Source organism: Rattus rattus, chromosome 10, assembly GCF_011064425.1.
Source record: "Rattus rattus isolate New Zealand chromosome 10, Rrattus_CSIRO_v1, whole genome shotgun sequence".
NCBI lineage: Eukaryota > Metazoa > Chordata > Mammalia > Rodentia > Muridae > Rattus > Rattus rattus.
Genome location: NC_046163.1, coordinates 64,702,628 through 64,717,441, shown reverse-complemented (window position 1 = coordinate 64,717,441; position 14,814 = coordinate 64,702,628).

The following is a 14,814-nucleotide window of genomic DNA, read 5'->3' as shown; positions in this document are numbered from 1 at the left end:
TGTCACAGCGTTAGGAAGGTTGACAGCAACTGTTCAAAACTAAGCTGTAAACTACATTAGGATTTTTAAGTTCATTGTATATGGTTAAGACAATCTGTAAAAACTTTAGGTTAAAACTTATGACAAAAGGCTTATAGTTAAAAAAACCTATAGATGGATAATCTTAATTCACAGCAATATAACTACACATTTGATTCAACTTTTGTGTAGAATATATTGTATATGTAACTTGGATTCAAGTCTTGTTTAAAAAAATAGGTTTATGGGGAAGAATAGATATTTTTTAAGTAACAACCACATGGCTGTTGGTGTGTGGCAGCCATTTTTATTTACTAAGGTTGAAAAGGAGTACACGTAACATAACTTCACCACCATCTTGGTCAACATGACCATGTGGTAAAAATCAAGGTGTATTTAATAAATAAGGTTTATAAGTCCCCAAGGTCTGTTCAGGTTAACAATAACTGGCTTAAAATTATACTCTAGCCTCCTTGTCTTTGCTAGCTTTGTTAAGCTTCAGCTTTTTGTATAAACAGAGTCAGACACAAACCTGATATTCTGGCTGTTTTCTCCGTCATTCACAGCAAACCTCCTTCTCCTCCACCATACCCCGTAGCAATATGAATAGGAACTAGAGTAGGCCAGTCAGCCAGCTGCTTTCCACAGTAATTCGTGACAAGGGAACTTCCTTTTTATTTTGCAGTGGCAGCCAAGGTCAGGGTGGGTCAGGTCAAATCCATCTGTTCCTCCTCTCTTTCCAGATCTTCTGTGTCAACTGTGGTATCACAGTGACCCAGAGGGGAAGCTCATACAGAGATGGTGCCCATGTCCTACACAGATGCACACACTGTGGCATCCCAGAAGGCAAGTGCGCTCTTGGCTTATTGCACACCTTAGAGGGCAGAACAACATGAAAGTTTCGAGAGTATTCTGTAGCCAGGAGTTCAAACCCACCTGAAAGCCTGGGCTTAGCCATCTGTTCTCTCTCTGCCTCCTTTTCCTCATCACGGAAACAGAGGATATCAGCACCCACAGCAGTGCTGTGAGTTAATAGGGAGCTAAATAATCCGAACCGTCCAGAAAGCCAGCCATTTACAGAATTGATCGGTGGGAGGGCAACTGTACTGGGAAAACTTGGCTGTAGGCAATGTAAGTGTGAGGACGTGAGATCGGTTTAGCTGCGATGTACCTTAGAGGCGATGAGGCTCACCTCCTGCCCTTCCTGGTTCTCCCTGCTGGATCTTGAGCTGGTCGGTGTGGACAGACACAGCTGCCCTCTGTGACAGACAGAACAAGCAGGCCGTGCCTTTGCTTAGATGGCCTTTCAGGATATACACGGAAGGCAAATGATTGGCATGGTGTCTGCTCTCTGGCTTGAACGAGTTCTCAGAAAGCCTCAGGTGCAGCCAGTCATCCAGGCCTTCAGCGTAGGTGTCTGTATGAGAATTTTGTCCAAAGTTCCTCTTTCCACGTGACTTTGTAGGCCAGATCTTCCCCTTCTGTTCTAAGGTGTCTGGGTCAAGCCCTCCCTCTCTTGGGATGGCCTTCAATGAGCTTTCGCTGCTCTCTGTGTCCGAGACCCCTTCACCTGGCCCAAACAGAATGGACTTTCTTAACACGTTTTAAAAAAAAAAAAAAAAAAAAAAAAAAATAATGCAAAAACCTCCACTGCTCGCTCGCAGTGTGTTTGGTTGGGGTGCGAGTTTGGGCTCGCTGCACTGCTGGTAGCAAAGCATCTAGCACACTGCATCTGCCGAGCAGTGAGCAGTTCAGCGGTAATTCTCACCGTGAGATCTCGGGGTTAGTAGGATCCCTCTTCTCTTCGCATTTGTCCTGTCTCTTGCACACTTTTCTAGTTGGCCACAACCACTCTGAACCACCTTGTCTTCCTTATTTCTGGATGGCTTTCCCTTACCCTTACCGTGTTGGTTCTGATTCCTCGTTTAGATATCAGTTCGACAGTCTCGTCTTCATAGAAACATTTGGAACAGGCCATATACCATCAACCATATGTCACCGTCCATATCACAGTTTATCCTTATGCACTGAGGTATTTGTTTAATGCCTGTGGCTTCTACTACAGCCAAGTGGATACTCCCTCCGTATTTAGTGTTGGAAGGAATGCATCCTAGAAATGATTATATGCGGCTGCGTGATGCGCAAGTCCATTTAGTGACATTTTCCTCTGTTCCCTCTATGTTCTAGGTGCTCCAATAGGACCAAGAACAAGGCAGGTGGGATAAGAGGTGAGATTCAAAGGGAGTTTTCTACCCTGAGTCTGTTTCAGTTCAGCGAGCAACTAGATCCTGGCTGATGGAAATATGGTGACTACTTCTGTCAAGAATCCATCAGCTATCTATCATGGCGTCCCAGCATGGTGACTAGTGACTATGTTGATGGAATATGTAGAATTGAAGTTTCATGTTGATTACTCCCATAGTTGTGGCTGATCTCTTTCTATGTGTGGTGGTGTGATTCGAAATGTCCCCATGGGCTCACGAATTTGAACACTTGGTCACCAGTTGGTGGCGCCGTTTGGGGAGGTTATGGAACTTTTCGGAGGTGGAGCAGTGCTGAGGGAGGTAGGCCAATGGGCGCCTACTTCCTGTTCTCTCTGCCTGCTTCCATGTGCCGATGAAAATGTGATCAGTCAGCTTCCTGCTTCTGCCCTTGACTTCCCTGCCTGTTGCCATATCTTCACAGCCATGATATGTTGCCTTAGTTCTAGGCCCCTGGAGTCGGGTGAAAAGGAAGCAGACTCGTTTATTGTAAGGATTGGGGTGTGCCTTTATGCCCATCACCCATATGCATTGGTCCACGGCATCTTGCCCTTTGTTGCAGCCACCATCTGATTGGCTGGTCAGGTCATGAGGTCTGCCGTCATCTGTCTCCAGGTGTCAGGCAGATCTTAAGGGTGTAAAATGCGGGTGCAGCTTTTGCGCATGCGTTGGTCATTATGGGCAGACAGTGAGAGTTTGCTGACTCATTTTTCCTACAATGATGAACTTTTTCTTCTCTGAGTTGCTTTTGGTCATAATGTTTTACCATAGTGACAGGGAAGTAACTAAAACACTATTGGAGAAGGAAGATTTACAGTTGGTGTATATCTTCCTTCTGGCTGCTTTGCTTGTAAGCCTGGGGTTGATGTGAGTGATCCGATGAGCTTACCCCTTATCCGTGCTTTGCCAACCCTTGCCATCACACACCACTACTGCTAAGTCCGTGCACTTCAGTATTATTAGTTCACAGTTATGTATGGAGTGCTCCCACTTCTCCCTTCTAAGCTACTCCCTCTCTATAAGCTACTCTTATATTGACAGCTCTTAGACTAGCTCGTTTCTGCCTGTTTTATCACATTCTCTGTGGTCATAAAGGTCATCATAACATCTGTTTCTTGAAGGCACTGCTTCATTGCAGGACACCAGTGCTGGTCATTAAGTGCCCTGAGTCATAGAGCCCCACAATTCCCACAGACCTGGGGACACTTTGCTGATCCTCCCATCGTGCACTGGGTAAAAGTGTGACCCAAGGAGGTTTCATAGCCTGTCTCCTGAGGCTGGGCTTAGCCAAACTGGGTCACTGGTTCTCGCTCCAGGTGCTCACCCCGTTTTATTCTATGACCCCCTTCCTACTGCTTTCTGAAGTTCTTTGGAAGTGAGACGCCCCACCCCACCCCCTTGCTGCAACCTTTGACAAAAATGAAGAGAGAGAAATAAATGCTTTTCGTATTTGCATTTTGAAACCATTTCCCTCTCGTTTCAGAGGAAGGAGATGCTTGTGAGTTCCCCCTCTGTGGCACTTAGGAGCCATTTCACTGTGCCCCGTAACCTTAGTGGGCCCTGTGTCCATTACCATATGATTGATGGACAGCAATTTCCATTTAAATACCCCTGCTCTATGATGTCATCCATTTGGAGGCATGACTCCAAATCCAGGAGGCTGACTAAAGGAGGGAAAGATACTTCTCAGCACAGATCACCCACTAAGCCCTCCAGCCAATGTGCCCGAGCGTCTCTGAGCTGTCTCATAGGCTGCTATCTGCACCTGGATGTCTCTGAGGCACCTCGCAGGCTGCTGCCCTCAGTCTGGGCCGCAGGCATCCGGAGCTCATTTGGTTCATATTCCAGCATGTCCAGTAGCCACTTCCGGGCTCACCTGAAGTCAGCTAGCTTTCTGACACAACACAGAAGAAAGGTTTCGTGTGTGGTGAATTGGGAACCAGACACCTGCTTCTCTGGCTGTCCTTCTGCCCTGCGCCTAGAGAAAATGACCCCAAAACAGGGGTCGGTCTGTGCTGGCTACCAACTTCAGACCCCTGATTACAATGATGCCCGGCAGGTTCCTGATTTCTATTCTCCTTTCCCACCCTTAAGAAAAACCCAGAAGATGGCTTCTGCTAAGGCCAAAATGACATGCTGCAGGTGCTTTTAACTGCTGCATTTTGCGAGCCATCTTCCGTAGGAAGCAAAACTCAAGAAGGCTGCTGTAACCCATTCCGCGGAATGCACGAAGGCAATTCTGTGTAGAGGACGAACAATTTTATATTCGCACTGACTGAATTATTTCTATTTTAACTCACAGTATCCAGACCAGCCAAGGGGTGAGTGTGGTCAGGAACAACTAAAGTGGATGACATCAGGCAAAGCAGACAGCGTATTAGATTGGGTTTGAGGTCGAGGCTGGTTAGAGCTTTGAGCCTTTTGATGTTATTAACTTTGCTTACTGTGTGGATGGGAGAGCAGCTTTTCTGGTTTTCCCTTTCCTCCCCTTCTCCTCCCTTCCCTCTCCTCCTCTTCCTTTCCCTCCCCTTCTCCTCCCTCCCTCCCTTTTTCTCCTCTTCCTCCTTTTGATTTTTTTTTAAATCAAAGCCTCAACTGGCTTTGTATTTGCAGTGCAGCCAATTGCAGCATCAAACTTTGAGATCGTCCTGCTTCTGCTTCCCACATTCTAAGTTTCCAGCATGTACTGCGACACTGAGCTTCTCATTCCTGTCTTGTTCTGTCTTCAGAAGCTTCAGGGGATCTTGGATGGGAGGGCGAGGAACAAACCTTTTCTAAAAGGCGCTCTCTCTCTTCCTCTACCTCGTGTCCTACAGAAGAGCAATGACAGCATAAACGGAGCAAAAATGCTCAGCGATGACACATGATTTACAGAGCCAACATGGATAGATGGTGTATCAGCTGAGGTTGCCTCTCATGTGCAAAGCCCACATCAAGGCCTTCAGGAATGCTTAACAACGGGGCCGGGGAGATGGCTCAGTGGGTGACGTACATGCAGTACGAGTGTGAGGACCTGAACCAGCATCCCCAGATCCCATCTGAGGTTGGATGAGGCACCCCCTTGAGATCACAGAGCTACTGTGGTGATAGAGGGAAGATGGTGACAGGAGAGTCCCCAGAAGCTCACAGACTAGCTACTTTGACATGTATAGTAGTGGGCAATAGGAGATCCTGTCTCAGACAGGGCAGAGAGTAAGGCCTGGATTTCCACATGTGTGTCATGGCCGATGTACTCACACTCTCAGACATTAACATGTACATGTACATACAGTACTAAAGACACATCTAAAATAAACAAGCCAACAGAGGGGCACACTCCTGCAATCCCGGTACTAGGGCAGTGGAAGAAGCAGGAAGGACATGGGTTACAGGTAAAACCCTGCCTCAAAACTCAGAAAGGGGAGGGAGATTATACTTAAAAATACTACCTATCTCATATTGAACAATAGTCATCTTGAAAAGAAAATGTGAGTTGAATATTGAAAGTTAAACATTAAAATTAGGAGAATGGCTGGGTAGGCAAAGAACTCAAGGGAGAGACTACATGCTCTGATGTTGTTAGTATTTTGGGTAGACATTAAACAAGAATTGGCCAATAAAGCCTGAGGTGTGATAAAGAAAAAGGAAGCTCAAGATAGACAGCATTGTTCCCATCCAAACGGCCAAGTCGTAGTGGGGGCTAAACAAATGCTCTACAGATTCTCTATAATTTCCACTTTTGCTTTTTCATATGTCCTTTGTGGGGTGGGGTGGGGGGCTTGACTTAGAAGACGATTCGATACACTTTGGTTAGAATAGAATGAAAAGGAGCAGAGCGTTTAGAAACACTGCCTGATCCTGGAGCTTGGAAAGTCTCCTCCTCCCTCCCTCTTTCAAAAGAAAGGAAGAGGAGACCCGATGACCTCATGCAGTCTCTGAAGGACTGATACTCAGTAAGGAAGAAGGGCTGAGCTGGGTGAGTCAGCTTCGGCCAACAGCAGGGATGACTTAGACCCAGAACATTCAGGAGGCTGAATTCCATGCATCTCTGTGCTAACTTGGGGAGGCCAAGGCTCCTTGAAGGCAGCTGGAGGCTGAGGCAGCAGAGGAACTATTGACAGAATATATGTGACTGCATCCTATTTTCCCAAGGCAGCCTTTAGCACTGCAGTCTACAGGTCTGCTGGTAAATTATGGGTATAAATATATTTAGACCCCCAATCTATATGCCTACAATTCATCACCGTGCAAGGCATTTTTCCTTTGCAAAATGATTCTCAGTAATCCCATAAATGAACGAACAAGTTAAGCTCCCACTGATTCCTCACACTGGGATCTGTGTGCAGTATTCGTTGTAATAGCTATCTGCAAACAGTTTCCCATGGTGCTGGGTACAGGGCTAAGAGCCATGTGCGAAGCGGCTCATTTGAATAGGAGAATTTGTTTATGCTTGTTTATGTATGTATTGCCAAAAGGACTTCCTGCCATTTAGAAGATTTTTCTCACATAGGGTATGGGAAATGGAAAGTCGTTGCCATGCAGATATAGGACAGATGCTGAGCCTGGTCTTCCATGCTCCGGTTCGAGCCTAGGTTCCCTCCTTCTTTCTCCCCTCCCAGTCAGGAACTCCTTCCTTTCCCCTGGAGGGCTTGGCTCTGTGCTCTCATTCCCTACACGTGTTTGATCCTATGTCTCTCTAAAGCCTTGAGCAGATAAATGAGAGATGATGTCCTTTCTGTCTTTCTAAGCCTCACTCAGTCCTCATCTGAGTTCGCCGATTTCTATAGGAACAAGTCACTCTGCTGCCTTGCCGCTCACACACTGAGGTTGAAAACCTCCCTAAGCCATGCCTTCATTGGGACCTGTAGGTGAAGTGCGCTTGTACACAGGCTAACCCTGCACCCACCTTCTCCCAACAGTGTTTTCATATTTGGGGGGGAGTGTATTGGCTCTGTTACAAAACAGCATCTGCACGAGTAGCTTGGGACAGCTGACGTGTGGCTACAGTGAATGTATGAACATTGGTTAGAACCAATTGCCTTAGCGTTTGGTACATTTTCCTTCCCATCATTTAAGCATTCTGCTCTTTTTTTTCTGTTGTTGTTGTTTTTATTTTGTTTTTGTTTGTCTTTAAAGATGGGGGAAATCTGGTTTTGAATGAGTTCACTGCATTCTTGCTCTATGACCCCGGGGCAGATGGTAGTCCTGAGCAGAGAAAGAGGCCAGTGTGTGAGGATAGAATGTAGAGAAACTGCCCATCCAGATTCTTATCAGCATATAAAAGTTATAGTCCCCTTGATACAAAAACGAACTTTCCAGGCACCAGAGGATTTGCGTGTTGGACGTGAAATTGTTGGCTTTGATGTGGTGATTCACCCCTTGTGCACAGATCTCATGGGAAAAGGCCAAGTCAAGTGCGACACTGTTGCCTAAGGATGCTTAGTTGAGCCTTCGCTAGCTTAGGAAATGCACTGGATCCTCTTACTCCGGTGTGATCTGACAGCATACACTTTATATAGAAACAGCCAAGACTGAGTGACACGGCTGTGGGCATGCTCAGTCCTTCACCTGCAGAATTGTCTCCTTAGGAACCAGGCAAGGTAAAGGAAGATGCTAGAACAACACCGGTCCTACCAGAGAAATGAGTGTGAGAAAACAAGGAAGACTTTTCTGCCTAGACTGGGCCAAACATGGAGAAGGCCGATGGGCCACACTGGACAGGCACCATGCTGTCTCGGGAGAGGAGGAGTGGGCCCTGGATCTATGCTTATCTCTTAACCGAAGTTTTGATCTCGAGGCTGGGAAAGACGTGGCCAGAAATAAATGTTTAGGGCATGACATTCTTTCCATGTGAGGACACTACATTCTTTCTCTTTAGTGACAAATGACTGAATAGCGAGCTGGGTCCCATTTATGATCTAATTCCATAAAAATGCAACCTTGGGCATCTGGTCCAGCTCTCGGCAGGAAAGAGTTAAGGCTGAGACTTGCTGCTTCACCCCTTCCTTTCTTTTCAGCGAGTGAGAGTTTGGGGCAGGAACGTGAACTTGCTGCATGGCAGTGCCTCTTCATTGTATGGCTTTTGCTTTCTGCCTTCTACGGAGAGGATAGCTCTCTCACCTTTGCCCTCTGTGGGATTCGAAAATATTCATCAAGGACATAAACTTACCGATACCAGTACAGAAAAAGAAAAGAAAAGAAAAAAGAAGTGGAAAGTCGTTCTCATTTTTAGAAACCTGAGGGGGTGTGGGTGTGTGGGCGTGTGGGCGTGTCTGGGCGTTTGTGTTCTGTGTAGGAAGTGTGCTTACTGCTGTGGTAATCCCCCAGCCTGCCGAGCACAGCGTCTAATAACAAACAGGGACATTTACACAAATCTCTGTGGTGGTGCCTTCCATTTCTTCGTATAGGAAATGAGTCGGATTTTTAAATGCTTTCGTGATGTGGTCAGTACACAGTAATGGGAAAGAATTTCCCTGAAACTTGACTTTCAGTCAAAATCAGGAAGAACGATGGGAAAGAACTTTGAGATCTCAGCTATTCAGGATGCGTCGCTTTCCGACATCTGGACGTCCAAACAAGCGTTTCGCATTCAGTGTTAATGTTAATGATTTTTTTTTCCTTTGGAGTGGCTGGGATGGCTACATAGTTGGCAATCATCTTGTGGTCTGTTGCTTATATTAACTGACCCACAGTCCGTTTTCCTCATGTTGGCCGTGGGAAAGAAAAAAACACGTGAAAAGTCTCTCAGGATGTAAGAAGGGCACAAGGCATGGCACTGGGTATTAACTGACCCACTCCAAGCAGGGCATCTACCACATTGTTTGCCAACTGTCTGAGATGTGCAACTAAAAAGGGAGGGAAGCCCACTGGGTGGACCAGCTTACACAACAGATGTTTGTTTTACCTTGTTTTTCAATCTTTTAACAATTTTAAAAATTAAAAATAGATTTTTCTCATACAATACATTCTAATTTGGGTTTTCTCAACCCCCAACTCCTCCCAGATCCTCCCCAACTCCCCACCCACCCAAACATCTCTCTCTGTCTCTCTGTCTCTCTCTCTCTCATTAGAATACAAAAAGGCATCTAAAAATAATAATAAAATAAAAACAAAGTAAAAACCAACAAATCAGGGTAGCACAAAGTGAACTTCTTTACAAAAGAAGAAGAACAAAGGGAATAGCAGGAGAAGCACCTACAGACACAGAGACACGCAGGTTTGCACACCCAGGAATATCATAAAATAACAACACTGGAAACATCGTACTTAAGCAGGAGACGTGTAAGAAAAAAAACAAACAAAACAACAACAACCAAACCCCAAAAGAGTGCCCCGACAAAGCCTTATGAGCTGAGGAACCTCCAGACCTGCCACTGAGCTCCGTTAGTGCTGTGCATGTGCTGCTGCTGGACATGGTCTGTCCTTAAGAGTGGTTTATCTTTATCTCAAAATTCCTGAAATAACAGGTCACTCTTTTGCCTTCATCCTTTCAATTCTTATCAAAGACAATCTCACAAACAACTTCCCTGGATCAAAGAGTGTTTTCAGGAGACCCATAGACCTCTTTCCGGTCTGTCTTAAAGATCTCTGCACAGAAACATCACCTGGTGCTCTGAGGAGCCTTGGAGCACCAAGCTATTTACAGAAGCTTAAGCGCATGGTAAAGGAAACGTCCTGGCTCACTCCAAGGACCAGTTTGAGGAGTGGAAGGGAAGGGAAGAGCATGGGCCCTGGAAAGAAGATGATGTTGGAGGCACTCTCTCAGGTCACCAAGGACCCGGGTTATTCTCTGTGTGGCTAATGCAAGTGGAATCATGTGTGTGCATAGGTGAATATGTGTGGAGTATGTGTGTAGCTATGTGCATGTGAGTATATGATTGTGTGCGTGGCAATATGTTTAAGTGTGCATGATTTCATGTGTATTATGAGTGTGGATATACACAAGAATGACAATGCATCTATGTGTTTGTATTGACACATCTTGATTGTCAACTAGACATACCTAGGAAGGAGGACCTTCAGTTGAACAGGATTTGCTTCCGTGCGATTAGCCTGTGGTGAGTGTGTAGGTAGAACTGTTAATAAATCATTAATATTAATAATGATGATGATGGTGGTGGTGGTGGTGGTGATGAATAAAATGGGCAACCAAAGAAACAGTCATATATCTTATTTTCTAAATATATAAATTTCATTGTCATGAAAACCAATCATGACTCTTTTTTTCCACTCTCAGAAGCTCTGTGACCTGAGATATGTCACATGACCTCTTCTGTTTCTCCATACCCTCCCCCACAATTATCATGGCATGTTCTAATTGCTAACCGACTTGTATTTCTTCTCAGTTGTACTGTGAACATTTTGAAATTTGGGATCATGTCTTAAGTGTGCATCTAGCCTACTGCCTCCCAACAAGAGGGGATCACGGATATTTTTTGAGTGAATAAATGTGTAATTCTGAAATGGCAACTTACCAGCTATGTAAAGGGGACATTTCTTTACAGAGGAAGTTTATAGATGAGAATCGGGAGACACGAAGGGAGGCTGTACAGTGACTGACTGACCGCTTCATGAGCCTGGTGTGGTAGGTAACACAGCTCAGGTGAGAGAGCAATATGCCTGCTAGGCTCTCTGGTTCACTCTCCTGCTACCCAGGGGAATTCAAGAGGCTACTCAAAGGCATTCAAATTCAGTCTCAAAGTGATCCCAGGAGCTAAAGGCCACTTAGTTTCTTAGACTTGACTTCTGTCCTCCCCATCCCAACTGCTGGGGACTCTGGCCACTAGGTACTGCACAGGGAGGCAGAATCCCAGGGTTTACGCTGACCCCTCCTGCGGTGGTGCTCTAAAGCTGTGGGTCACATGTATCTGGATCCTTAATTTGGGAAGTGTTGCTTGTAGAACAGGAGGAGAGAGAGAAGGGAGAGGATGCTTCTCAGTGGCTGCAGGGCCATTCTAAATAGTAAGTCGCACCTGGAGACAGGGTGTCAGCTTCAGAGAGGGAGGGATAGGGAGAGTGAAGGAGACAGGATGGCAAGGAAACTGCTCTAGGCAGGGATGGAGACATTCGAATTTCCAGTATCTCTGTTGCTGATGTTGAAAGTTTATTAGACAAAACGTTGTACAGATCAACTCCTACACACTGGTTCATAATATCAACTCTAATGAGAGGGGTGATAGTGGTGTCCCCACTTAAGGATGAGGAGCAGGAGACACGCCCTTGTGGTGATCCATCATAGATGTTAAATAGGTAACGTGTGTATCACGTTTACATTGTAAGGTGATGAAAGCGATGCTGGGGTTGTTTTCACGTGACTGATGCCAGGGAAGATATGGAAAAATGTAAAGCTAATAAAAGTAAATCATGCTAATAGATTAGAGGGGTAAAGTCTAGAAAGAGATTTTTACCTATCATCTGTCAATGGCGTTTATATGAGATTGCACATAAAAGGGCCATTGGAAGCGTATAACATTGGTTAGGCATGTGTTAGCCCGTACGTACGTACACTCAGGAGAGCGGAGAGTGTCTGAGGTGGTGATTCAGAACTCAGGAGCCGCAGGAGGATGCTGTGGATGGCATGGCCCTTTGCCATTTTCCAAGTCTATCATTCCTTCCATGTGGAGTTATGTAGTGCGTATATTCCAGATGGAGAAGGAGGGGCTGAGGGCAATACAGAAGCCAACTGAGTTTGACCTTTGCATTAAGAAAATGGCCGTTTGGCTATCACTGTCACTTTATTGCCTTGAGCTGCTTCCAAAGCCACGCAGAGCTGAGGAGGATCTGCAAAGGTGACCCTGCCTTTTGCCTTAAGCAAAGTCTGGGTGCAGCAGTGAGGAATGAAAATATGCGGACGGAGTAGACAGGCAGCCACATTCCCTTAAAGGCTTCACTGCTCAAACCCTTGCTCAAAGCATCCAGTCTCACATTCAGTAAACATGCACAGGACAAACCCACTCACTCCAGCTTCCTTAGAGTGGAAGGGGGTGGTGGGCTGCGGTCTGACTGGCTAGCTTTTTACCTTTTTGCGTTGTTGTGGGCACAGATGTCCTTTTCAGCAGAGTAAGACAATTTCCTAATCACTCTAAACTTTGAAGTCTTACTACACATCTTTTATTATCTGGATTTTAAATTCCTGATTTGTGACATTAAATATTTTCATCAGGTTGCAATCAAATTTCTTTACATATAAAATGTGCTTTAGACTTAAAATAAGATTTCAGAAAGAGCCAAGTAGTGTGGTGAAAGGAGAAACCAATATTGAATGAATCAGCACATATTGGCTGGCTCTCAACTGTCATTGCAATTACAACCAACACAGGTCAATAAATGCTCTGATTGGTAGGTGCGTCCACTACAGGGATAATGTAATCTCAACTCTCTCACTGTTGTTGTTCTCCTTACCATCATCATCCCCATCATCATCCCCACCACGTCTGCATCATGATAACCATACCTAGCATCATCACTACCTCTACCACCACCACCACCACCATCGTCATCATCATCAATCATCATCTATTAGTGGGAGATTACAGAATGCCAGTTTTGAAGTTTATCAGCTGGCATTGTTTAGGGAGACAAACAAAAAGTTCTGGACTAGTCAAGAGTCTTGGAAAAGAAGCATGCCACCCACAGAGTCTAGGGTAAGAATCTTCCAGACGCCACATCTATTTCATGATTATTTTTATCCTTTTGACTTTTAGGACACTGATTTGCACCAGAGATAAGAGTTCACAGAACAATATATAGCTTGCTTGAAGGTATTTGTTTGTCTCGTTAGAACCAGAATCCAAGGTTGAAACCTAGCCACCAATGTAATGCTTTGAGGAGGCGGGGCTCTGGCATGTGACGAGGTGATTGACAGATGAGCTTTCATAATGGGATTAGAGCTTTTATCAAAGAGGCCTCAGATGCTTTGCCCCTTCCATCATAAGCAGACACAAGGAGAGGGTGCTGGCTCTGAGCCGTGAAGCAGGCCTGCACCATGCTCCAATTCATTGCTGCCTTAATTGTGGATTTCTTGGTCTCCCAAGCTACGAGAATTAGATTTCCATTGCATTCAGTTTGTGCTATTTTGTTACAGCTTCTCAAACTGATAAAAACCAGGCATGCACAGAAGGCCAATTGTGTTTGCCATAGCCCATTCAGAAACTCACCCATTGTGAGGAGATGCCTCTAATCACAGACGACTGTGGGAATCACCCTGATTGCAGAAGCATCATTGTGACCATTTCAGGAGAATAGGCATGTCAACAATTTTTGTAAGATGTTAGATACAAATTTCAACTCATCATCTATTCACTCAGCAGATATTTACTGAGGATGTGACTTTTCTGATGCTATGTTACATGCTACGAACATGATAAGAAACAGAAACCAATTCCTTGCATTCTTGCAGTTTCTCCTGTGGGATGGGACAACACGTAAGCATATAGATCCTGTATATCTACTCGTGTGTACTCACACGCGGTACCATGTGATGCTAGGGAGCGTGAAGCAGGGAAAAAGAAGGGGCATGTGTTGGGGTGAGGGCTGGACTGAAGGGGCCGCTCACAACATGATCATTATCATTGGGATGCAGACGTGGAAGACGCCAGGGAATGGGACATTTCTGCAAGAAGAAAAACTCCTGTGCTGCAAGGAAAGAGGCCCTGCTGCTAGGCCCTCTGAGAAGTAGTGATCAGGGGAGACCTTTGGGAGATCGGTAAAGGATGGCCTCCCAGAGGCTGCGGCGGTCTGGTGCAGGATAATGGTAGGCGAAGGTCGAGTGGGAGAGGTAGAGGTGCTGGGGTGACATCTTTTGTTAAAATTATATTCTCTCTTCTTCTTTTCTCTATACATTTCTAGGTTTTGCACTTTCTGCTTTCCTGTGTGGAGTACATTACTCAAACAATCAGAGGACATGAATGGGACTGCTCTCTCTCTGTCTCCCAAATATGGACGAATTAAAAAAGATAATAGCTTAGAGTAGGAGTTCTCATGACTGTCAGGAAACACAGTATTTCTGATGGTCTGAGGAATCCCCAACCATAAATTCATTTTTGCTGCTACTTTATAACTGCAATTTTGCTACTGAGTGACGTCTTAGTTCCACAGACCATTGGAAATATGTGTTTTCCGATGGCCACGACCCAGGAGTTGAGAAACGCTGACTTAGACAAAGGAGGTAAACCAGAATTAAACTACAGAACTTAAACTTGATAAGACCTATTTCTGTCCATCATCGATTTGGTCAAACACTTTTACCTTTTGTAATGTTTGAGTGAGAAATGATTGTTTTTATTGAAAAAATCTCACTTGGCGAATTTTATAGCTTTAAAAACTGTATATGAAAAATAAGCCAGGTGAGGTGGTTTGCATCAATGGTCTGTGTCTGTGCTCTCAGTACTCGGGAGCCTATGATGGGAGGTATAGGGTTTTAAAACCAGCCCAGGATAAATGAGAAGCATCTTTTTCAAAGGAATGAAGGAGTGAGTAAACAGATTTAACTATTTCCCTCTTCTGGCCTCCAGGGAACCTGCATATATGGGTACACGCACACACACACACACACACA